At 22.6% G+C, this 26,424-nt stretch overlaps 1 protein-coding gene across 4 annotated transcripts in view; it reads right to left on the bottom strand.

Annotated features, from left to right (window-relative positions):
• Positions 1-21,623, bottom strand: part of LOC129612984 (putative uncharacterized protein DDB_G0282133) — a 35,869-nt gene extending 14,246 nt beyond the window's left edge. For 3 of the 4 annotated variants that reach the window (XR_008697284.1, XM_055526854.1, XM_055526856.1), the window contains exon 1: positions 20,555-21,623. The gene's annotated coding sequence lies outside the window, so the exon portion shown is untranslated. The remainder of the gene's footprint in view (positions 1-20,554) is intronic. The other variant, XM_055526855.1, reaches the window with a different exon arrangement.
• Positions 21,624-26,424: the final 4,801 nt, after the last annotated feature.

Here is a 26,424-nt window from a genome sequence, read left to right as displayed (position 1 = left end):
TGAATGAGAAAATGATCTTATAAGAAAAATATTTGTAAAAGGTTATGAACTTCAAACACCTGTCATTTCTAACATACATTTATATACATATATATATATACACATTTATATATGTATATAAATGTACACAATTCATTTCGGTATACTAAATCAAAAGTTAGGTATACTAAAACTACAAGTATAACAGCATTTATTTTTCAAAATATGCACATATTATATTTGTTAAATACTGACTTTTATTTGAAATTGAATTAATCTTTAATTTCATATTTTTTAATTAAAATTTTAAACTTATCTGATTTTAAATACACATTTAATAATATACTTATTAACTAAATAAAAAAAATACAATATCCAATACATTAACCGGCAAATATTTATCTGTCCCCGGTATATGTCATTATCACTTTATATATTGATAACCACTACTACAGCAAAATATATATAAGAAAAAGAAAAAAAAAACAAATCCAATTTGCTCATCTTGCATTATCAGTGTTGCCACTTTAGCATTTTTTAATTTTTATATTGTATTCCAATTACAAGCAAAAAAAAATTTAAATTTAATATTTGAAATACAAAACATTATTATTATAATTACTTATTTCAGCAAAAAAAAAATATAGTACTCTTTACATTTACAACAAAATCTGACATTAAATCTACGATATAAAATCTAATGAATGTTTACATATCAGAATGAAATTATCTGATGGCCGTTAAAATTAACGTCAATTGTACACTGTTCCAAACTTACACAAAAAATTAATTGTCATCATTTTACTTTTCTGTAAAATCTGGCAGTAAGTCTAATGAAAATAGAGAAATTTCTATTATTTGCCATCAGACAAAGTCTGATATCAAATAGGATTTTCATATACGAAAATCATCAATTGATTCTTTCATCAGAACCAAATTAAATCAAAGATTTTGTCGTATGTGAAGGTGTAACTAAGATAAAAATGGCAATTAAACTTTAATTTTTTTTTTAAATTTATGCATTAGTAGTAGAAGCTAATAATTGCGAATAAAAGAAATTATGGCAAATACTAATACAATTTAAAATTTGTAATTTTTTGTTCAAATTTTGATTTCAATTTTTCAAGAATTTTAAATTATTTACTTAAAGGAAAACATTAAATGTTCTTACATTAAATTTGAAAAAATAATTTTTTTAAATTTTAATGAATGTATTTTTCACATCTGACCATTTAAACAAAAGCATACCGAATATGAATGTATGAGTATGTGTACGTACCAAAAAAAAAATAAAAATAACATTTATTTTGGTGATTCTATAAAAATTTATATATGAACTTTGCAATGTAAATAAAAAGCTCTCATCTCCGTACATAATTTTGTACATATACGAGTAAAACGTTTAAAAAATAAAATTAAAAATACAAGAGACATTTCAACACATAGAAACTTAAGGCAGGTAAATAGACAATAATATAGAATTAGTAAATTGACGTAAAGAATATAAATAATTCACAAATATATAAGAAATTGTTGAAAATATTTTTACACTTTAAAAAAGAAAATGTAAAAAGCAAATCCAATAAAGGAACAATGACAGTCCACATTTAAACAGAATTTCATTCATTGCAATTTTTCAACTTCAAGAAACAAAATAATTTTTCAATACGACAATTTAATATGAAATTTATTTATTCGAGATTCTCATGATTTCTTTTGTCCCAGTAAAATATTTTAAAAAAAATTAACGTATTTGAAGTCTGTTGTTTTGGAGCACCCATTCAAAATCTCTAAAATAAAATTTCGTGTAAAAGAGAAGTTTTTTACATATTGTAATCTCTTATAAATTTAAAACAGAGAAAATATTAAAGAATTTTCCCGCAGAGAAAATAAAACTGGAAAATTTGTCGTTATTAATAAATAATTTAATTAAAAATAATGAAAACTAGATAGCTTCTTATATTTATGTAGCCATACTAGTTTTAAAAATTTACTTTTGCAAATAAAGGCAACTAGCATATGACTAACCCAAAATTTTTTAGTTTAAACTTGCCAGACTTGTTTTAACAGCTGGAATTTTTATTATTTTTTTTTTTAATTATTATAAAACAAACTTTAATGTTGTGAATCATAATTTAAAAAAAAATTGTCAGTATAAGCCCTAAGTAATCGGATTTTAATTTGTTATATAAATTTAGATAACACAGTTAAAAAAAATAAAAATAACAAAGAAATAGAAATAAGAAATGAAAATAAAATCCCTATGTGTCATGCGATACCTTGCAAATGCTAACTTTATCGATCTTTTTTTATTTTTAATAAAATTATTTTGAATATTTTTAAGCTTTTAAAAAAGTGTTCAAATTTCATGCAAAAATTTCTCAAAATTTATGAGAAATTCAGACGCGCATCTCAAAATTTTCATCTATAATGATTTATCAATACCTTTCTGTACTTTTAGAGTTCATTAAATGATTTCAAATATAAAATAAAATTATCAAACTATTTTAAAATTTATTCCTTGAAATTCCACTTTAATTTATTTTATTATTTGTCTTTTTTTTATTTATTTCTAAGTACATACTCAAATTGAATAAAAGCGAGAGAGTTTTCTTAACAAGAAGAGAGGATACAAACACATGTACTTTTCCTATTTTCCTCTCGTGTCATTGAACTTTAATATTTATAACAAAGTGCAAAATGCAAAAAAAAAAAAAAAAATTTTTTTGTTTAGTCTTTTTTTAATTTTAATTTCGCACAAAGTTGCGAAAACAGCTCGAACTTATCAGATTAAGAAATCAATTAATATCAGATTTAGAAATCAAAATTTTGAAATTTTTAATTCCGATCCTGATGCCACAAGTAATTGAAAATATCTTCGACTTCAACACCTTACCAAAATAACAACATAAGTATTGAACGAGTGACTAAATAAATTCTAAATAATATTTATAACAAATACATACATTAAAAGACACGAAAAAATAAAATATTATTGAGTTTCTTTTTTTTTTCAAAAATATACACAAGTAATTTCACATATAGCTACAATTTTAGAGAGTTTTTAAATTTTCCAATCCTGCTTTAACACTGTAAAATAATAAGTTCAAAATATTCTTGTCCAATATCATATACTGAATCAGCCCATCCGATAATATATTTAGATTCAATAAGAGAAGTAATAGAACTGCTGCGAAACAACTTCAAAAATAATATTGTATATTGACCTCATTTTGAAAGTTATATTGACGCTACTACTACTGAAATTTAGCACAAATTATTCGTTTGTAAGCAGGGTTACTAAAATAATGAAAAATATTCATGAGAAGTTATAATTAAACTAAATTACAATCTGCGGCTTATTAAGACTTATAGAAAAACTTCAATAATCAACTTATTTGATCTGTTCTCCTCTTAAAATCGATCTTTTTATTTCTCTTCATTTCATAAAAAAAAAAATGCTGGCAAATGATCTATGTTACAAAAAAGTTTGGAAGACAATACCGTAATTAATTCAAATAAGTTTGTATTTTACTCAAGTACTTAAATTTGTTTTCGTATTTTTGCCCATAAATTTTATCAAATACATACATACATAGAATTTTTGCTCAAATTACTGCTAATTTTTTTTTTAATACTCGTATTCATACATATATTCTATTCAACATAGTTACCTATAAATATTTTATACTTACAATAAAATATTTTATATTATATCACATTTGCGATTAAAAAAAAAAAAAGCTTTAAAATTGTAATTCCGAATTGTGTATAAATTACTTTTTTTTTTCTTTTTCTCATTTATTATTATTATTATTATTATTAAAATTGAAGATTGAATTACATACTACTCTCTATATTTTTACTGCTAAATGTTATTTTAATTGAAAATAAAAGAGAATTATATGATTTATGAGTTGGAAGAAAAACATATTGTATAAAAAAATAATTAAATATTTATAATAACAATTTTAAATAATTTTCTACTCTAATTCATAAATTAATATCATGTAGTACATATATTATATAATATTATAGAAACAAAGTAACCACATTTTGGACAATTTTCGATAATAAGGGAAATTGAGTACAAACCATTGTGTATAAATTTTATAGTGATATACTGAGAGAATTATTGTAATTATATAAACGTGCTACTGTTTTTGAGTGTCGCTATCATCAATAACTTTTAAAACAAAATTTTTAATTTTATTTTTGGGATACATTAAAGATTGTTAATCCCTCAATATAATTCATGTACTTCCTGTAAGTACTATAGTAAAACTTATAAAACCTAGAAATGCATAGAACCAAATTTGTTTTTCAGCTCAGAAAGTTTTCCGAAACGTACAAATTGAAAAATATTTTCTATTCCTTTTCATTTTTGTATCTAAAATAGAAATAGATACGCTAAACGCAATAACGACACGTCTGACACTTGTGAAGGCAGAAGTAATTTCATTTGTGACAAAAATTTCACAGTTTCCGGTATTGCCATTTTGGAAATTGGAAAGTGTATTATTTCTAACTTTTCTAATTTTTTTTTTTTTAGGGACAACAGAATTTGGATTTTTCAGCAAATACAAGTTTTTGTCTTTAACAATGTTCATCTCTGACAAGTCATACTGCATATAAGCTGTTTTTTTATTGAAAATTTTTTAATTTTCATTATTATAAAATTAATTTAAGATTATTTTAAACTTATTTGAATGAAAATGCTATTATTTTTCTATTTGTTACTACCACTGAAAAATTCTGTTCATACAAATAATTATCTTTTCATACATATTAATAAAATTAAATATAAATATGTTGCAATTCATTTACCATGCTTTATTTAACTAAATGTATTGTAATATTGCAATAATTTCTAATCTATTGATAAGAGTAATTAGCAATTATAATTTTAACCTATAAAAATATTAAAAAATAACCTACATATATTGCAATACAAATTTAAATTCTTATGGAAGTCATTAATATAAAAACAGAAAGAACGTAGAAATACAATTGAATTACATATTTAAATTTAATTTTTGTATAGATCAAGCAAAAATACATTAAAATAAAATTGTTCCAGTCAAAATAAATGCAAACATAGGAAAAAAGAAAATTAAAACCGAAAAACAAAAAAACTACATACTCGAACACAAGGGAAAAAAATAATATTAAAATATAATTAAATTGTAGTAAAAAAAAAAAATTCTCTCTTACTACAAAAATTTCACACAATTAAGTATAATAAGTAGTAGTTTTATTATGCATAATTCTCTAATCTTTATTACCCATACCTATTATATTTTATGTATATACAAGTACATATTGAGGTAAATAAATTTAGGCAATAGAATAATGTTCAGGTATATTTCTCATTTTAATATTTTAAGGTTAAATATTTACATACATACTAGAGCACACATACATTCTGTTTTCTCGTATGTTTTGATAAATTATATAACAAAAGTTATTTTGTATAAAAGTTTTTATTATTTTCCCCTTAATTTCTTTTAATTTCTATATACTATACACAATACTAATAATTTGATTAGAAATATATTAAGTATATAAAAAAAAACATGAAACAAAACAACAAAATAAAGCTTTTTTGTGTTTGTCATAATATATACTTATGTACAATATATAAATACTACTAGCGAATTAAGTTTAAATACAAATTTAAAACAGAGTAATAATCTACAAATATATTATGATTATATACATATTTGTATATAGTTATAGGTATATTGTATTTCCCACTAATATTCATACAAATCAAATTAGCTTTAATCATGCTCATATTCAATAATAAAATTCTTTCCGAACACAATTTGAACTTAAATAATTTAATACAATATGAAAAATAAAAAAAAAAATACATAAATTTTATTTTTCATGATTCAGCACATGATTTTTTGTTCCCGTTTTGAAGATTATAAGCATTTGAAAATATTTCCAATTATTTTCTTTAAGAATTAATTTAAGGTTATAAAAATGTATAGATTTCATTTGGAAAAATTTAATTAATTCAAATATATTAAGTGTTTAATAATATATAAAAATTAAAAAAAAAAATATTTTATTTTAGTAACACAGTAATCCTTCGCTTGAATTCGTTTTTGTGACCAAAAGTTTACGATTTTAAACAGTAAGGTTCATACGCATATACATTATCTAATTAATTTTATACAATAAACATTAATTCATAAACTTTGTGATACTAATTCGTGAGGTTAATGCTACAACTATATAACTCAGAAATTTTATTTTTTTTAGATAATTCGTCATAAAATCGAATGCTCTTTCATCTGCAACCAATATTTAAACGTTAAAAGTGTTTTTCAAATTTCTTAGAATAATAATGCCAAAACTCAATCATGATAAATTAGTTGTTATTGCTAAATTTTGTATTTTTAAAAGCCAATATCTCTAAACCAATAATTGCGAACTATCTAATTGTAGTATTACTCTCACGAATTATATTTTGTTAATAAATTACTGTTAACAAGATTTAGCAAGTGAAGAATGATTTTTTCTAATCGTTCAACAAGATTTTTTCGTTCTTTTATTTTGTGAACTTGAATAGCAAAGGGCTAACCCAATATTTTTCAATATTTTTTAAATGGTCTCAAAATTTGTAAAATTTTTGTACAAATGGTTTTTCATTTGACCCTTCGTTAAATTTAATATCTATAATGTAAAAAAATTTTTTAATGAACAATCACTTACACCACCTGGATAACAACTTTCACTTAAATTTTAACAAATTATTAGTGGGCTTTAACAAAAATCATTCTTTTATCATCACATTCCAATGATTTTCTATAACAGATTAATTTTATTAAATTACTATGAATAATTATATAAAATTAGAAAAAACTATATACTCATATAACACAATTATTATATATATTATGTACGTAAGTATACGTAATAAATTTCTCTATTTATTTATAGTACGTGGCATAAAATTTTTCTTTTCTAAAACAAAAACTATAAAAAAAATATCTATTTTTGGAAAGGTAATTTACTATCAGTAGCAAAGCGTCATTCAAGAATTTAATAAGAAAATCATCAAAAGATATTTGTATGAGACACTTTACGTCATTAAGAACAATTATTGCATAACTATGTATATGAATACGTATCTCATAAGTAAATAAATGCATACATACATGTGTGTAAAATTACTGCAAATAATGAAATATAAGAACTCAATTAATTTTAGTTGATTTTTTTGTTTTAATTTAATAATCTTACTGAAAAATAAAAATTCTATAAATTTTTAGAAAAATCATTTTTTAAACAAAAACACGACTATAAAAATTTTTTGATAAATTATTAAAAAAAAAAAACAATAAAGATCAATAAAGATGTGAAAAATAATTAAAGATGACATTGACCAGATAACTAAACTAAATAATTATAAAATGAGTACAACTTCAAATGCAGTGTTTGTACATTTTTTAAATTTTAAAATAAAATTATAGAGAAACTAGTTAATAAAGAATTGAAATTTTGTTTGACACATGAAATAATTCTTTCTATAATAGGTACTTTACCACAACACCATCAATATGACGATCATATCAATCACATCAAATAATGCAAATGACTGTCATATACAAAGTAAGCAATTCTTGTCAGCAATTCTTCTATAATATTTATAAATATTTTTTTTTTTTATCTGTTTTACTCTTCTACATCAAAATCAGTTATTTTCAATAATTAGTTTTTATAGAGTAAAACATGAACCAATGCAAAAAGAAATCAAAAAATAATAATCACTTGCGTTTGCAACAAAAACCGGAATTCATGACATTAGCTCAAAAGTATTGAAATCCTTGGTCAATCCATACAAGTAAGCCCTAGAATATTTTTCCTATGCTCCTCAAACTTACTTTTTACTAGCTAATTATAAAATACGCACAACTTTCAATGAATATTTCTTTTTGCCGCAAAAATTCGATATAATACAAATTTTTGAATATCAATCGCCAATTAATATACAATATTAAATGACAAAATTTTTTTCTGCAATTATAATTTTGGAGGTGCTATGTTATGACGAAAACGAGGCGGAATTACTTTTAAAATGGCAATATCTAAGTTATTGAACAAAAATCATTAAATATTTGAAACAAACTAGATTTCTCTAAATTAATAATGCTATAGAACTAATGCTAAAAAAAAAAAATATGTGGGAAAATAAACTGCAGTTTGAGAATTGCAAATAATTTTTAAAATTCTACAATGAAAATCTTTACCAAATGTTTATATATTTTCACTGTGCTAGAATATTTTGCATACAATATGCTCCAATTAGCATATATGCGTGTATGTACGAGTATAATCATATATGATTTTTATTTAACTAAAAATTCGCATTTTTCTTCTTCAAAAACAACCCATGTACATAACACATACATACAAATATGTACTTCTATTTTGTATAAATACGCAGTAAATCAAGCAGACATCATATATATTTTATATAACACATAATATGTAAATGAAATGTCGTTGATAAATAAATACGTAATAATTGTGAATGTTATTTAGTTAGGCCAAAAAAAAAAAGAGTGAACTTACTTACATACATAATAAATAAAGATGGAACAGAATTGATTGAATGATTTTGTTTTTTTTTCCCATTTTAATTTTTTATTTTGTATTTATTATTGTCGGTCGTTTTACAACAAACAACAATAAAATATGTTCTTATATAAAAAATAAAGCAAAAAAAAAACATAAAGAAGCAATTTTTTTGTAATTTTTTTAATACTTTTTTATCGTTATTAGTCAGAAACCAGCCATTCTCCAAAATATATACGCTCTTACATGTGTTTATTATTTTTATATTTATATAAGAATTTTTTTTTCGCATATTTTTTTGCGTTGTAGTTTTAATACATAAGTGATTTGCTTTTATGGGGAAGAATATTTATATATTGGTTTGGGATTATTTGTATTTCTATCATAAATTATTAGGAAGTGACAAAAGAGACTATAACTGAACTAAATGCACTTACACACACGCTATTAATATTTTATATAAGGAAAGCCATGCCAAGGCCCAATGATTCCATCACAGCGGTTGGAAAGTTGGTGGAAAGAGATCGAACAATTTTAGTGAGTTTTCTTCCTATATGGTTAGTGATAAAACTCGATTATTTTTTACTTATATGCACTTTAACGTTCTACTTTTCTTTAAAATATTCTAAGAGTGTAAACAATACTATTCCAACACAAAATTCTCATATTTTACCAATAAAATTTTAACCGAACGCATTGCATAATATAAGGGAGGTTATATGATGGTATCAAATTTCGTATATTGAACTTGGTAGGGAAAGCGCAAATAAATTATTTCTTTTTATATAAGTGTATATGTATATTAATAATTTTGTCTTATAATGAATCAAACATTTTGAATTCAAAATTTATATTCTTTTTTACAATCAAACAAGCGTTGTATTTGGTGAGTTCTAGCGGATTTTCTGTTTACAATTTTGCACAAAATATAGCAATATTCAGATTTCTAGCGACCTTGTTTTTTTATTTGATGGTAACACTGATCCCGAAAAATTTCAATATTCGTTTTATTTGTTATACTAGTAGTAATGAGAGAATAACTGAGTAGGATAGCTCTATCCATGTCACCCCAGAAAATTATGTGGAAATATAGTTTTTAAAGAATTTGTGTAGTGTAGTGTGGTAAGCATTAAAAAACGTAGATATGAATTTCCTCTTTTATTTTACATTTATTTTTCTTTTCTTTTCCTCTTTCGTATTTTGTTTTTTTTTTTGCTTTTTATATAATGGAAACCCTTTATAATAAATATGCTAAAATAGAAAATAAAAATTAATTGCGTATGACGTTATAAACAAAAATTTGAACTCAACTAAACTCAATAGAAAATAAAATTTGTTATCTTTGTTTTTAAAATCAGATTTCAATTATTATAGGAATTTTTTTTCGCTTTTGTTGTTATGGAATAGTAAAATACTAGTAATGGAAAAATAAGAAAAATTTATAAAAATTTTAAAAATTCAACACTGTCTTTTCATATAAACGGGGTTTTCATAAACACAACTTACCGAGGAATATAGTCAAAAATTTTCATTCCGCTGCATTAATTTTCATAAATAAATTTAGTGAATCAATTTTGATCATTAACAATTCTGACATATCAAGAATATAGCGAAATTATTACAGGCAGCAGCGCACCCTATTGTTTTGCTTTTATACAATAACTGCAACACGTAGTTGCTTTGCTTTATTGCTTTTATATTTCCTAAACTTTGTACATAAATAAAATTTTTATAAGATTTTTATAAATTTTATATTATAATTGTATAAAACGTAACAATTATTAGAAAATGCATAAAAATTTTCAATTACAAAAATTTGAAAATGTTATAAAGTTTTTAATTTAATTTTCGAAACACTGACCTGAAATTTTGTGTTTGAAATAAATAATTGTACCTACCTAATTTATTTGTTAAAATGAGACATACAACATATACACATATTTTACTTGATTAATTTAATTTAATCACGATTTATTAATTTTACGGAATAACATTGTATTTGTGTTCTACCAAATATATTTAGAATATATTTAGAATATGAACAAACATTTAAACATTGTAATACTTTAGAATAAGTGAGGGAAGCTACATCGACACATAAATTTAAAAACTAAATGACTTTCACCATTTATTATATTTAATATTAATTTATGTACATATATACATACTTAATTTAAAACTACACAGGTACTATTAACTAAAATTGAAAACAAAAGAGGAAAAACCCCACAAAAATACTTTTCCTTTCTATTTAAGGAAATTTTTTCAGTTATTCATTTGAAATATATTGCGTATAAATTAACTGTTATACTTGTTTATTTATTTGTTCATGTACCTGCGTGTGTATATTAAATAACTTGTTAAATATCTATTATACATAAAGAAAAATAATTATGGGCCTCGTTTTTAGTAGGTAAAAAAAAATTACTTACCAACTTTTTAGCTTTAAAATAATTTTTATTTTCATGCCTTTGTTTGTAACCAAAATCTGGTAAAATAATTATATATATGTATGCATATGTACGGTATGTATTAGTGTTGATGTTTAAGAAGGTTGAAGAAGTGTTGATTTTCTTGTTAACTAGTAAACAATATTTTTTTTTTTGTTTTGAATAAGGTAAGTGTAGCTAATACTGACAGTGGCGGTAATACTGACATACATGAGGTTTTTTATAATTATTAAGAGATTTTCTCTATACAACATATATATATTTTTTTATTTCCAGATTAATTCAAATTATCGCAATACTTCCTTTTATTTAGTTTTGAAATAACTCCAAAATATTGAACATAAATCAGTTTTGTTTCCATAGACATAGCAAAAGTGGGTTGCATTGGAGAATTTCTTATACTTTTTGCTTAATTTTTCCGATTTTGTTTTTATTGTTTTTTGACTTATTTGACGGTTAAAAATATATGTATTTATATTAAATTAAATATTTTGATTATTCTTTATCTTATTTTATAAGTTATTCGGAGTAAAAACGTTAAATAAATAAGAATTTTAAAAAATAATTCCTATCAGTATTAGGAACATCTAAAATTCGACCCTGCTTCTATTACTGACATATGTGTCAGTAATACGTCAAAAATCCGTATTTTTACAAATGTCGTCATTTTTAGAATATTTAAATTTTTATTTTCGTATTTATTTAATTAAAATCGAATTTGAATTTTCTTTCTAATGTCCGAATTCTGACACTAAGAATTTACTACAGGTTCGGAGTATTTTAGCTTTAAAAACGGGTGTCGGTAATACGATCTAAAGAGGGTCAATATTATGTACAAAATTATGTCAGTATAAAGTTTTAATTTTGATATTCATTTTAATTAATAAAAATAATTTCTTTATACTTTAAAATTGTTTAAACTATTTCTGTCGAATCAAAATCGATTACATTTGTGAAAACTTATATCTGACTGCGACCTTTTTACCTTTTTAATAGTGATATTCGTCTAACAAATTGTGTGTCAATATTGTATACAATACTGTCAATAAAACAGTACAATTCGCTTTCTAAAAAAATGCTTTGAAATTACTGTAAACGTTAACGTCATAACAAATATCACAACGGAAATGGTTCTTTTTAAATAAGAAAAGGAGTCCTTTTTAATAACCCGAAATGTTGTTCCAAAAAATAAGAATGGGTTGCTCTCGTTACGTACTTAATACATAAATAGTCTTTGTTAAAGCAAAAAGCAGCTTTAGAATAGGCTTATTAGCAGCTTTAGAATATATTGATATGATTTCTTATAATTTCGTGTGATCGGTACATCATATTTTAGGTATTATTTATAAGAATACATCTGTAGCAAATATTACTTATAATACTTTATAAAAAATTATATAATTTCGAATTAGATTTTCATAAATATCTTTTAAAAATTTTTATTTATTCATTGTTGCATATTAAGACTACTAGCAAAAGTACATTCTACAGTAATAATAAATTCAAATCAGCTGAATTTCACATATTTTTACCTTTAATTCAATAAAAAATATTTTTTTTATTTTTGTTTGAATTATAATATGATAAATTTTTAATTTTTTTTTTAAATAAAATGAAATATCCGTAGAAATCCAAATTATTATTCCATTTTTATTGAATATTATCATTTTAACCATTTTAAACCATTATTCATATATAGAATATGGATTACAGCATATAAAATTACATTGTCAGTATTAGGAACACAAACTGTCAGTAATAGACACAAACATTTGCGGTTATGTCAATATTAGGAACATTTTTTCTCTTCGTCTTTAATCGAAAAATTATGAATTAAAAAATATTTTGATTAAATAATTTTATAAAAAACATTATTCCCAATTATCCAAATTATTCAAAAAATCGGAAATACGATCATTTATTGTGTCCCACATATAAAATATCTCACGCCAAAGTTGAATTTGTTGCGAAATATGTCAGTAATAGGGGCACTTACCTTATCTACCTATAAAAATATAGTTACAATTTTTTAATTTAATTTTTTTAGGTAACAAAAACAAGACAAGGTTATTAAAGTTTAAAAAACTATTCGAATTTTTATATGGGTATGTATATTTTCGTGTGTGTGTAAATATACGTAAATGTGTAATATTATGATGATAAAAATTTTGTAGAAATTCAACAAATTCAATTAAGTAATAATATCAAGAATATTTTTTCTCATTTTGAAATTAATAAGAATTACAGTAAGTCCGCAATTATATATGGACATTCTTATAATTATCTGAATTTGTGTGCATGTTATAAGAGCATACGTATAAATATACGTAATGTACTTGTGAGCATAAAATTTGATCTAAATACACAGGTCGAAAAACATGCGTCTTGTTTAAAACTCAAGCGAATTTTTAGATGTAAATTTAAAAAATATAGCTGAGCAAACACTAGTCACACATTTTTCATTAATAATTTTAATTTTAAACTTGTAAATAAATTAGATTAATGCTAATTAATTAAGTTAAGGGTTAACTAGATTAGATTAATTCAAAATTTTAATAAAAATTGAAATATTTCTATATTACCATATAATTTCACATAAATTTCGAGAAGACGGTATCCATCGAAAAAAGCAAACTTCTACCACGCGATTTCGATATAATGCAGATTAACAAAATCGATTTAAGTTCAATTCGAAATTTTGATTTGAATAAGGCGAGATTGAAAATATGCATTGACACCACTAATTTACACATATACACATGTTTAAGGTTAACTTCTAATTTAAAGTTAAGGATAGTAAGGCTGTTATATAGTATTTTTCGCTCCATGATTTTTCATTTTCGAGTTGTAATGTGCATCTATTATTTAGTATGTATATTATTTTGAAAAAATTAATTAGAAAATATAACCCTCAAATTTATATTACAGCTAAATCATCTATAACACGAATTATCTAATGACAAATTTTATTGGACATAAACGAGATAAATTATTAATGTAATTAAAATTGTATTAAATTGACAATTAATTCAATTTGACGCATAGATTTGGTGTAAGAGGACGATTACTGCTAAGCCCTTATTTTTAAGGAAATCTGATGTAGTTTGAGAAAAGGAAGTATCGAAAGTTAAAATTTTGAGGGGTACTGAAATTCCCGTGCAAAAAAAAATTAATAAGTACTTTGAAAATTATTAAAATATTTAAAGCTTAAGAAGATTGTCTGCTTTTAAAGAATTTGTGAATTATATTTAGATTTTAGATACAGTTTAAATTGCACATAAAAATACGTTATAATTTTTTTTCTTAAAATTAAAATTTCAAATTTCTACCTTGAATGAGTAGTTTTGGAAATCGATGAATGAGAAAAATAAGAAGAAGCTAGTTTTCAAGTTTTTCTGAAAATTTCAACGAAATGCTAAAAACTAAAACTTTACAAAAAAATTTTGCATATGTACATATTAAGAAAAACCTTTCCCTCTCTATTTTTCGTGAGATCTTGCATTAATATGTGTTTTTAAATTTTCATCACCTAAATTTGCTTTTTATTTCTCTAAAAAAAAAATAAGCATAAAATTTTAATTAATAAAAGAACTATTAAATATTCATTATTTCTAACACATTATTCAAAATTTACGCAAAACATTTGCATTTCCATTATAAATTGCTCATAATATAAATTTTACTGATAAGATAATTTTTTCTTTTTTTAATAAAAATGTAAGATAACAAATGAAGATTTTTTTTTGCTCTTTCATTTCCACTTTGAAAAATTATAATTTGATACTTAAAATTAAAATTTAAAAGTTGAACAGGCGATTGCATATATGAACTCTGCATATACATAAGAGAATTTGTGCGTATATGTATTATATACAATGCATATTATGTATGTATGTATGTATGTAGTGTATAATTATAATATATGTAAAATACTGAGACAAAGCAAAAAGAAAACAACACAAAAAAAAAATTATTTTCACTTAATTATTAAAATCGAATAAACCAATGTTTTGGCGGGAAAAAAACTAAATGATTTTTCTCTCTTTTTTTTTAGTTAAATATTTAAATAGGTACCTACATAACATGACGTATGTATACTTATGTATAAGAGCTAATTTAAAAACACTAAATCAAGTAAGTAAGGAAATTATGTTTTTTTTTAGAAAATTATCTATAGTATTTAGCATAAGAATTGTTTCAAATAAATAAAGATAAGTTTTATGAATATTGAATTTTAGGTAACTAAAATTTAATCAAAATCGTTAAAATCACCAGAAACAAAATATAGAGGTAATAAAGAAATGAGGCTGAATTTTTAGAGAATAATTTGACTACTCATTGAAATCAATATGAAATTTGTACTAAAAATTTCCGAAATATTTATCATAGTTTGAAATAAAAAAGCGAAATTGGTTCCTCTTAGTCAAGCTCATAAAAGAAGTCGCAAATTTCAAAATTCAATTTTTTTTTCTGCTTTGATTTCCTATATAGCACGAGGTTTCTTAGATCTGGATCTAATATTATGTAATTCAATGTGTAGTAGAAAAAAGCACAATTTTCCAGATTAATAGCGTCAACGCCCTTTAATAAATTCATTTTAACACTATTTCAAAATTAAAAATTTCAAATTCATAAATTATTTTTATCATACCGCTCGTTTGGAAAACAAAATTCACAGATTTAATTAATATTCTGGTATTTAATTGATTTTAATAACTTTTAAAAAGATCTAAGAGACATTATAAACTCCTGAAAAGTGCACAAAATTTTGTCTATTAGAACCCACTGCCACTAGAATTTACAAGTAGAATAATTGTTATTCCTACCAAATAAATAATTTACGACATCTACCATATGATTAGCTTTTGCCAGCCAGTTCGCTACGATCTCCAAATTGTAATGATTTGTTTTCAACTTTCATTTTTTTTTTTTTTGAAATTATTGTTTATGAATTACAAAAGAAAAATAATGTTGAATATTACAGAGTATTTCAATAGTTTAAGAAAAATTTCTACATTAAGTTGTAAGTGGATGTAATTTTTTTAAATTCACTGTCTCTACAAACATACATACAAAATTAATTAATTACATGGGAAACAGTCTATGATTTCATCATGAAAATTTCTTGTTTCAACATGTTTATTGCATAATTTCTATCATAAGAAACAAAGAAAAACTTTTTTCGAAATCAAGGGGAGAAAAAAAAAAAAAAATCCTTTTCCTTTTTTTTTTTGCACTAAATATTTTAATATTTTTTGACCTCTTTTTCCCCTTTTTTTATAGATAATATATGAATGTACAAAAATATTCATATATGTATTTATGTAAGTACAAGTAAATATGTATTTAAATATAAAAATGTGAAAATTTTGTACGTTTTCATGTAGGTATATTTATTTTGCATTTGTTTACATAAATAATTTTATATATGTATGTAAAATGTGGATGTAGTAATTGTACAGAATATTTTATATAAAATAGTAAAGTATGTATATTAGGGAAAGGATATTTATACATCTTCGTACATATGTACATACTATGTCTAATATGAAAATAAAATAATGTAGTAATTATAATGGGAAAAAATAACACGCAACGAAAGTTCCTTAAATATTTGGTTTATGTTTTTTTTTATTAAAGTGTTTGGTTTTGGTATACACATATTATATTAAGTAATATAATTTTGAATTGCGAGGAAAACGAGGAAATTTCAAAAATAAAAATGTGATATGAGTTGATTAAAAAATAAAGTCACTTTTATGCCAACGTGTGTTCTTTTTACCTTTTAAATGTTTTTATTTTTTCTTTACAATTAAATTCTTATTTTTTCGTTTTGTTGTAAAAAAAAAAAATAAACGCTGGCACAATTTTACACAAAAATATACTTATATATATGTACCTTGTATTCACAAATTTGTGCATACATATATGTTTATGTACATGTAGATTATGTTTAAGTTCATGTTTGTATACTTAGGTTCTTATACAAAAATTTAAGATTCACGTTGAAAGAAAATAAATACAATCGCAAGAATAAACCTACACACATACAAATTAATGCTTTGCATTGGTGTTTTTTTTGTTTTTTTTTTTAATGATAATAATGATGATGATTGTACTAATAATGTTACTGATGATGATGATGATGACAACGACGATAATAATGGAGTTTCAATGCGCAAGACCTTTAAAACAAAATATTGTTCTTTTTTTGTTTAAGCATTTTCTTTATTTATTTTTTTTGTAGTTTTTCTTTTCTTTTTGGTATTTTTCTCTTTAAGATTTTTTACATGATTACTTTAAATTGAAGCAAAACATAACTTTAACACAACAAATATTGAGTTGAGAAAATTTCGTATATTTTTTTTTGTTTTCTTTTCTTTTCTTTTGTTATTTCCTTTTGTTTTCTTTTCATCATTTTTTATAAAATTGAAATTTATATTTAAATCTTTATCTCTAAGAAAAATATGTATACTATATGTACCTGCATAAATATTATAATTTTGTTACAGGATTTCTATAAGGTAAAGGGGTACAATGTCGTGGTACATGTTATACAAAAATAAAATAGTAATTTTTGTTTGTTAGCTATTTCAAGCCAATGGTGCACAGGTTATGGCACTCATTAACCAAAGGACCTCGGACTAAAAATCCTCAATATTCCATTTTATATAACTTTTAAAAATTTGACGGATTTTTTGAATTAGTACTCTAAGTGCTTTTACTCAAAATGATTTTTAAATTTCAAATGATACTTCTTTTGTCAATTGTTTCCCTGTTTCATAAATACATTTTGAATAGCCCTACAAATTAAAAATAACGTATCGAATTGAAAGGTTTCATTCTACTTGTTTTTATCTTTTGTCACATATAAGTAAGTAAATATAAAGAGAATAACGGTATTAAACTATAGTAAAAATGCTTTAAAAATGCAAAGAAATGAAAAAAAAAGTTATAATTAATGTTATTAATTTATTAATAATTTTAATTGGTGTATTTTTCGCAAAAATTAAAAAAATATCCAAAACAAGAACCATTACATATAAATGATTCGTGTCTAGAATATTTTTTTCTCTTTAACTTTAAATTCCTTTACTTGGAGTTTTTCATTAAAGCAGAATTAGGTTAATTATAGGATGAAACGAAAATTTTTAAACGATGAAATTAAATTAGTACCTACTAAAACCTTTTGAAAACTTTTTTCTTCAAAAATGATTCTAGAACAAAAAACTATGGGTCAATAACATAGCCGTTTACCTTAATACGTATTTATTTACGTTTATATATGTATACATATATATATTTTATTATTTATTGTTGTAATATTAATATAATTTATTTATTTAGATTTTGACCTGATTTGCAGTATAAAAGGATCAAAAGGAAGTGAAAACAAACAATATAAAAATAGTAATAAAAATTTAAATTATTATTTATTTTAAATATTTTCCTTACACGACCCTGTACAAAATTTAGGAAGTAATTTTGATAAATAAATGAAATTTCATTTTTATATATTAATTTTAATTTTTTGTTTTAAAATGACAAACATTTCTAATTAAATTCAAATGTTGAATATGTGCCGCTTTAATATCTTTAACAGACTGACTTATTTACAAAATTATATAACATAAATTATATATTTCTGCTTAAGAATTTCAATTTCTTATTGCTAAAATTTCAATTCCTTACTAGTAAGTTGAAAAATGAATTCTTATATATTGTAAATTCAAAAATCGAATTAAATTTTTAAATTATAAAAAAAAATACTTTAAATTACGGCAACTTGTCTTTGCCTTGGTTTGAAGTAAATTAAAATTTTTGTTAATTTTTACTGACACACATTTAGGTCTGCTTTTTGAAACAAAATATAAAATTTGAACTTGAACTTGAAAATTAAAATTTGAATTTAAATTTCAACTAGGTGCCTACAAACCTACCTAAATAAGCATGTTCCTGTAACCAAAATTTATATTTAAATAATGAAAATATAAATAAGACAAAAAAAAAAACAAAAGTTACACGGTTCTAAAAATATATGGGTTGGAAGGTCCTTGCGGAAACCTAACTTTTACTCTTATAAAACACAGCTTCCTCGATTGGTATTATTTTAAACGATAGACCTATTATGATTGAAATAACTCATCAACGTTAATAAAATTAATGCAAATATGAAACAAGCGGGATAAATTAACGAAAAGCAAGATATTACTCAATTCTAAAATATTACTCAATCCCTTTTTGATTTGTCCATTTTCTCTAAATATACTCGTAATTTTTCTCAGAGCACGTAGCTCTAAAATTTTTATTATGTTGGCCTCAATAATAGAAAAAAGTCACAAATTTTGTTTTACGTACTTATATGTATACTTGTAAATGATTAAGTCAATTAACATTTATTCACAATAAAATTTAATGTACCTACCAATCTAAATTATTAATTTAAAAAAAAAATTTCTTAAAAAGCAAATTGGATATTAACATTTTAATAATGTTGTACGTGAAATGAATTTATGCTTCTTTGTTTTTTTTTTCGAATATCAAGTTTAGATATGGTGGGTTTTTTTACTTTTTGAAAATAAGAATTTCTTATTACAAGGAAGATAGGCACCTACTTATTACTGGGTAATATAAAAAATAACGATAATTACCTATACCAGTTCAATTTGATATTGAAATTCAAAGTACGGGAAGACCTACTGAGCGCTCAGAACAACTTTTTCTTAACTTATTTTCACTTCTAATAGAAGACGAAGTTCGTTTTTTTCAAAAATTACTGAAGTTAGGCACATATTCAAAAAAGTTAAAAGTTTTTCAGAAATCAGTTCAGAATTCAGAAATAGATAAAAAGGTTAATTTTGATTCCTTTTTTCAGAATTACGAATAAATGGCTTATTTTCATTAGAAATAAATGTGAATCACTTATTTTTTTTAATAAATTTCTAAAATATTTAATAAATAATTAAAAAAAATTTAAATTATTTTTTCAGAAACACAATCAATTCACTTTTTATATAATACATATTTGGCTATTTAAACAAAAATGTTGTTTTTCAGAATATAAAACAAGCATTTTATACAATCTATGTATACATGTATGTATATATATATATAGAAAACATATATCTTTCTCATACACTTCTTCATTGTACAAACACATATTTCCCAAAATATTATATAAAACCAGCCACACTACAAAGCAGCTTTTCAAATAGCTACCCCTTATTATTATTCTTTTAAACAAAACTATTATCTTATATAGAAAGCACGCAACAAAAACAAAATAAACAAAAAAAAAATTCAAAGCACTTTAATTTAAAAAATTATATCTTTGACTCTTTCATACACATATACCTCATACGTACACATTCGCACACATTGAATACATATCCGAGAAAAAGCAAAATATTATAAATATATTAAAGCGGACAAACGGCAAAAGAAAAAAAAAAGCTCTTCGCAGAAAAAAAAACCAGAACTAAGAAAATAAAATGAAAAAAAATTTTTTTTTTTAATTTTAATTCTTCTCTTACCTAACTATTTATTTAAAAATTAAGAAATTGTAAATCCATGTAATCCAAAAAAATAAAAATGAACTCCGAATTCCAAAATTTTATTTTTCGAGTAATTTTTTTTCCAAATTTTTTTTTAAAATGAAAACTAAAATAATTTCTTTTTTTATGAAAAAAAAAAAATTAAATTCTTTATATTTTTTCTTATTTTATATTCACTTTTTCGAAATATAATTTTAATTTCTTTCTATTTTTACAAATAATGTAATAATTACGAGAATTATATATTCTTTTTTTTTTGTTTCAACTTAAATGCACAACTCTATCATATACACATAATACATACATTTTATATGTACACATATATATTTCGATTATTAAATATATACATATACTTATTCATATATGTATGCATAGATGTATGTATATTTAAAATTTCCACTTTTGAAGCACTCGCGTTTTTTTTTTTTTTTGCTTTTTTCTTCTCTAAATATATGGGTAGCGAACAATTTCACAAGCAATATATAAAAATTTTTTTTTTCTTATTTTTTCCTTTTTTTTTCAATATTCATAAAAATCTTCACCAATTTTATTTTATTTTAATTCAAATTCACAATATAATTATATTTTCAAAATTTAAATTTATTAATAAACATTTTTTTATAGTTTTGAAGTTAAATATAAAACGTTTTAAAACACAAAAATTAGCTCAAAAAAATGAGAAAAAGAAAAATAAATGTTCAATCCTTATAAATCCATTGAAATCTTGAAACTCAATGATGAATAATATGGCGGCTAGTCGTCGCTTATTGTTTCATTTTCATTTCATTTCGATTATACTACTATAAAACGGCAAAACGGCATAAAAATAGCGACATATGCAAAGCATTTAATACATTGTGTAGTTGTGCATGATGTGTGAATTTAAAAAGAAATAGAAAACACGTCGTCGAATTAAAATATGAAAGTATGAGTATAGAAAAAAGATATTTTTTCCTTTACTTTTTCACATGTATAGTTGTTGCTTGCCTTACTGAAATTGAATTTATCACATTTAGCTTGGTACACTACTAGAACAAAAAAAAATTCTTCTGCACTTTTTATCACATTAAAAACAAATTTAATATAAATTTTTAATTTGTTTTTTTTTTAAATAAATTTTTATTTTCTTCCTTATATTTTTATTGGCAAATGAACAAATTTTTCTATTAATTTAAAATTATACATAAGTATATTTTTTTTTTCAATTTTTAAAAGCCTGCTAAACAAAAAATTTTAATATTTTTAATAATTATCATTAAGATTTTTAGTAGGCATATTATCGTCCAACTTTTTGAGACAAATTTCACTTTCATTTTTATTAAACGAAATTTTTTTTTATATTTTTGAAACATCGAATTCATTTCAACTGCATTTTTATTAAAAATTACAAAATTTTTATTAAATACTGTTATTACTCAAAAATAAGCGATATGAATTAGCGTTGAATCAAAATACACCAATTCCTTAAAATAATTAATTCTTGTACATCATACTTTTTAAAATATTAAAATTTGAATTTTAATTATCAATTAAAAATAGCTGTCTTTTTAAATATTTTGCAAATTATTGAAATAATAGTCACAAATAAATAATTATGCACGTAATTCAAAAATTTAATTTTAATTTATTAAACATCTGGTCACTTACTATCTCACTTAATAACAAGTTGTTTAAAACCGGTTACAATAATTTTAAAAAACTTATATTTGAACAACATTTTTTTTTTAAACTTGTTTGATTTAAAGCAAATTTTAAAAAATTAAAAGATAATACAAAAACTAATTCCAATTTGCGGTAGATGGTTACCTTTTTTTTAAATAATTTTTTTACCTTTCACCTTTTACCTTTTTTTTAATTAATTCTCTAAGTTGAATTTAAATGCATACATACATAGCTTCACATTTAAATATTAAATATTTTTCATTATTTTTAATCAAATACACATCTTACATAAACATTTTTGGACTCAATTTCATAGCTGTTAACTACTGAAACAGTTTATTTTCAAAAATGCACTCCATTTTAATTAATATTTTCATTTAATTATATAACGTTTTCATTTTTATATATTATTTTTTAAAATTTGTTAGTTTCCGTTTCATTTTTATTTGTATCACAAAATAATTGTAGTTAACGACAAACAGCCATTGTTATTTTATTTTATGCCACAAAAATAACGCGTAATTTGTGCCATAAAAAAGGATAGATATATTTTCGATAAACCAATTTTAAAAAACAAATAGTACGCGTGCGACGTTTTCCATCAATTTATAAAACGACAACGATACTTTTTTCCATTTTCGAGAAAACAACAACACAACGGACGCGACAAACTGCATACGAATGCAACATTAAGCGTACCAATCCATATAATGCCACAATTTTATAAACCGTTGTATGTTCTATTGTAAATAATATACTTCATAGTTTTCTTCACCAATTCTGAGTTTGATTACAATCCTCAAATTGTTTCAAGAATAACCTAGAAAGATTAAAAACATTAGTTATGATATGGACATGTATATAATTGATGTTATATGTATATAGTAATACTATAATAGATTTAGCAATTAATTTTTTGAGTAGTTTTAAGCATTCTAATATGAAGTAAAAATTTTATACTAAGTTTGAACTTGCAATTCTTGACATTATTGAAAATTTCAGTTAAAAAAGCGTAGGTTTCAATAGTAGGTTTTTTAATCTCTTGAAATGATATAATATGCAATTAGGATTGTTGCAAATTATATTAATTTTTTGAAAGATTTTTTAGATTAAGGAATAGATTTCATAAATTTATCCAATTTATTCTTCTAAAGAACTCTCATTGAATTGTTAATAGTTTTTATATATATTATTCATTTTTCATATTTTCTGTTACCAAAAGGATAAAGAATTCTTACTATGATTCAAAATTTTAAGAGCCATCATCATATTTAGAGCCAATATTTAAGAGCCAATATAGGCATAAATAATATGTGTTTCTAAGTTTATGCAACTGATTCTATGTATTCAAACAAAAAAATATCACACAAAAAAACTTTAGAGTTGTTTTTTTTAATTTATAATAAAAAAAAAGTGTTCTATTTTATATAAGAGCTAAAATGATGTTAGCGTTAAATTAGGAGATGCCATCTAATTACTAAAAACCAATTTCACTATAGCAAAATTTAAATTAATATTTAAATTTTGATAAAATTAATTTTAAGATCAACTGGTGCAAATACCAAAATTTAGAAACATTTGAACTATTTACTTAATCCTAAAAGTAATTTTATTTAATGTACTGTCAAATTAAAGCAGCTTCTTGTTATGAAGTTTATTAAAACAAAGCATAATTATGTATTGATGGAAATCAAATAGTGAAACCTATTTAATGTTTGAATATAAACTTTACAAAGAATCATTTCTAATTCTAATGTTACGCCATTTAACGTAGTCTTAAAAGTATTTAATTATTGTATGTATCTTGTAATTGACCATAGTTCAAGAATTGAAAACGTTATGAAGAATAAAGAATTGAAGTTAGAGGATTATGCATTTAATTTCAGGTGTCACACCCAGAAAGTAAAACATATCTGTACTTAATTTGAAATAAATGCTTTCTTTTATTTATATTTTTTTTTAATTAGTGTGCTGCAAGTCAAAAGTTCACTTTTTTGAAAAGTGAGAATAGCCATAATTGTGAAAGAGGACAAAAATTTTGGATTGATTATTAAAAAATTTGCATAATTTAATGAAAATTCGACAACGTTATACATTATACAACTATACATTATTTAAAATAATATTTTGCTATTTATACCAAAAAAACTTACCCAACTTTTTAAATTTCCTTAAATTATTAACAAACGTATTATCCATTTGGCTTTATATTTACTTCTCATCGCTTGACATTTTAATTTTTCTTTCATGATTATGAAAATTTGTGAAAAAATTATCTTATGATCCATTCCAGCGATTAATTTCTCAAAAAATACAACTAAAATTTAAAAATATTCATTATTATATTTCTTTTTTTCTTTTATATTTGTTTTACATTACATGCTACTATTATCTACTATTGTTTGAAAACAGCTGAGTTTATTTCTAATAAAATTTACAATTATAAAAAGATGTTTAAACGCTAATGTTTCTCTCAATTTATTCCTGTATAATACAATATTCCATTTAATAAGTTAATTCAGTTAAAAAATTTCTTAAAAATCTGATGAATTCTAAATTAGAGAAGTAAATTTCTCAACTTTTCCACTTTATTCAATTGACAGTACCATTCCATAATGTATAAAAAAATGGCATATTTATTAAAAACATGGCAATTGTGAAAATTTCTATAGTGCAAGATTATTGTTTAAATTCTAGATTAGAAACCAAATATTTTATGTAAATATTCAACTTGGTCTTATTGCAATTTGGTTGAATTTTGTATTTACTTCATATATGTAAGTTAGTTATATGAAAGTCATCGATATGAAGATATGAAGTTTGATCATTATTGTAAAAATAAGTAAAAAACGTAAAAACTAAACAAATTTTGTTTCTTTGTTAATATTTCAAAACTCACCTGTTGACATTCAGAAAATTATAATTTCCATTTTACAATTTTACTTTTATTTTAATTTTTATAGTGCCGAAATAATAACGAACAAGATATAAAACTTGCTTACAATTAGCAACTACTGTGTACTGTCAATTTTATAATCTGCTAAAATATTAAGAAACTTTTTTGAAGTTAAAGGATAGTAGCAGACGTGGAAAAATTAATACGTAATGACATTTGAAAATTAACAAAAAAGAGATTTAAATTTTCAAATTCCTATAAAGATTTAATTTTATTTCAATTACTTAGAAATATTTTGGGCAACTTTTTTCATTGGTATTTCAATTTAATTGGGCTTTGAAAATTTATCAACTGAATTAAAACCCGCCAAGCTTACAAATTAAAGTTGTAATAATGAAACCTATGAAAGAACTGCCAAAAATATATGTAGATCAATTTAATTTACATCGAAAAAATTACTATTAATTATCAATTTTGTTATATTAAATCATATTTTATTATACATAAGTACGTATAGAATGCATTGTACACTATATAGAAGTACATTTGCATGTATATTTTAGTGAAACTTAAGTAAAGCAAAGTAATTTCATTTTACAAAATACTAATGTGAATGATGGAGTCTTATTACAATTTTGGTATTCTTTGCGTATTTATTAAGAACACATGTATTTACTACAAAGAAATCAATTAGCAAATATTAAATACTTGTGGAACTATGTATATAATAAAACTAATCCAAAATATGGCAATAACAATTAAAATAGGCAATAAATTTAGATTCAAGAAGATAAAATCGAAAACAAATTTTATAATCTAATGTACATATGTTATAATAAAAAAAAAGCGAACTTGCATTTGCAGGAATCATAATTAAATAAAATAAAATTATTTTTTAATTTATGTACATATGTAAAAGAGGGACAAGATATTTTTATTAAATCTTTCAAATAATGAAATTAAAAAAGAAAAAAAGTTGAAGAAATCCTTGTGATTAGACTATTTATGTTAGCTAATATTTCCTTAAGCTGATACATCGGTTCTACAAACTCTTAACCGTATACATATATGTACATATATATCTGTGAAAGTACATTTTGTGCTTTTTTCATATTCAGTAGCACAATGTATTTAGATGTAAATTGACCACGTCTTTTGGGCAATTTTTAGTAGATACGTAAGGTACTTATACATGTATTTTATTAATATCGAAAAACAATTTTATATTATCTAATTTATGTTTTAACCAAAAAAGTAGAAACTAAATAGAAATGTAAAATAACATTACCAT

The sequence above is a fragment of the Condylostylus longicornis genome, unplaced genomic scaffold (genome assembly GCF_029603195.1).
Source record: "Condylostylus longicornis isolate FDR11 unplaced genomic scaffold, ASM2960319v2 ptg000080l, whole genome shotgun sequence".
Lineage (NCBI taxonomy): Eukaryota > Metazoa > Arthropoda > Insecta > Diptera > Dolichopodidae > Condylostylus > Condylostylus longicornis.
The sequence above is the reverse complement of the archived record's forward strand: the minus strand, read 5'-3'. Positions and strand labels throughout refer to the sequence as shown.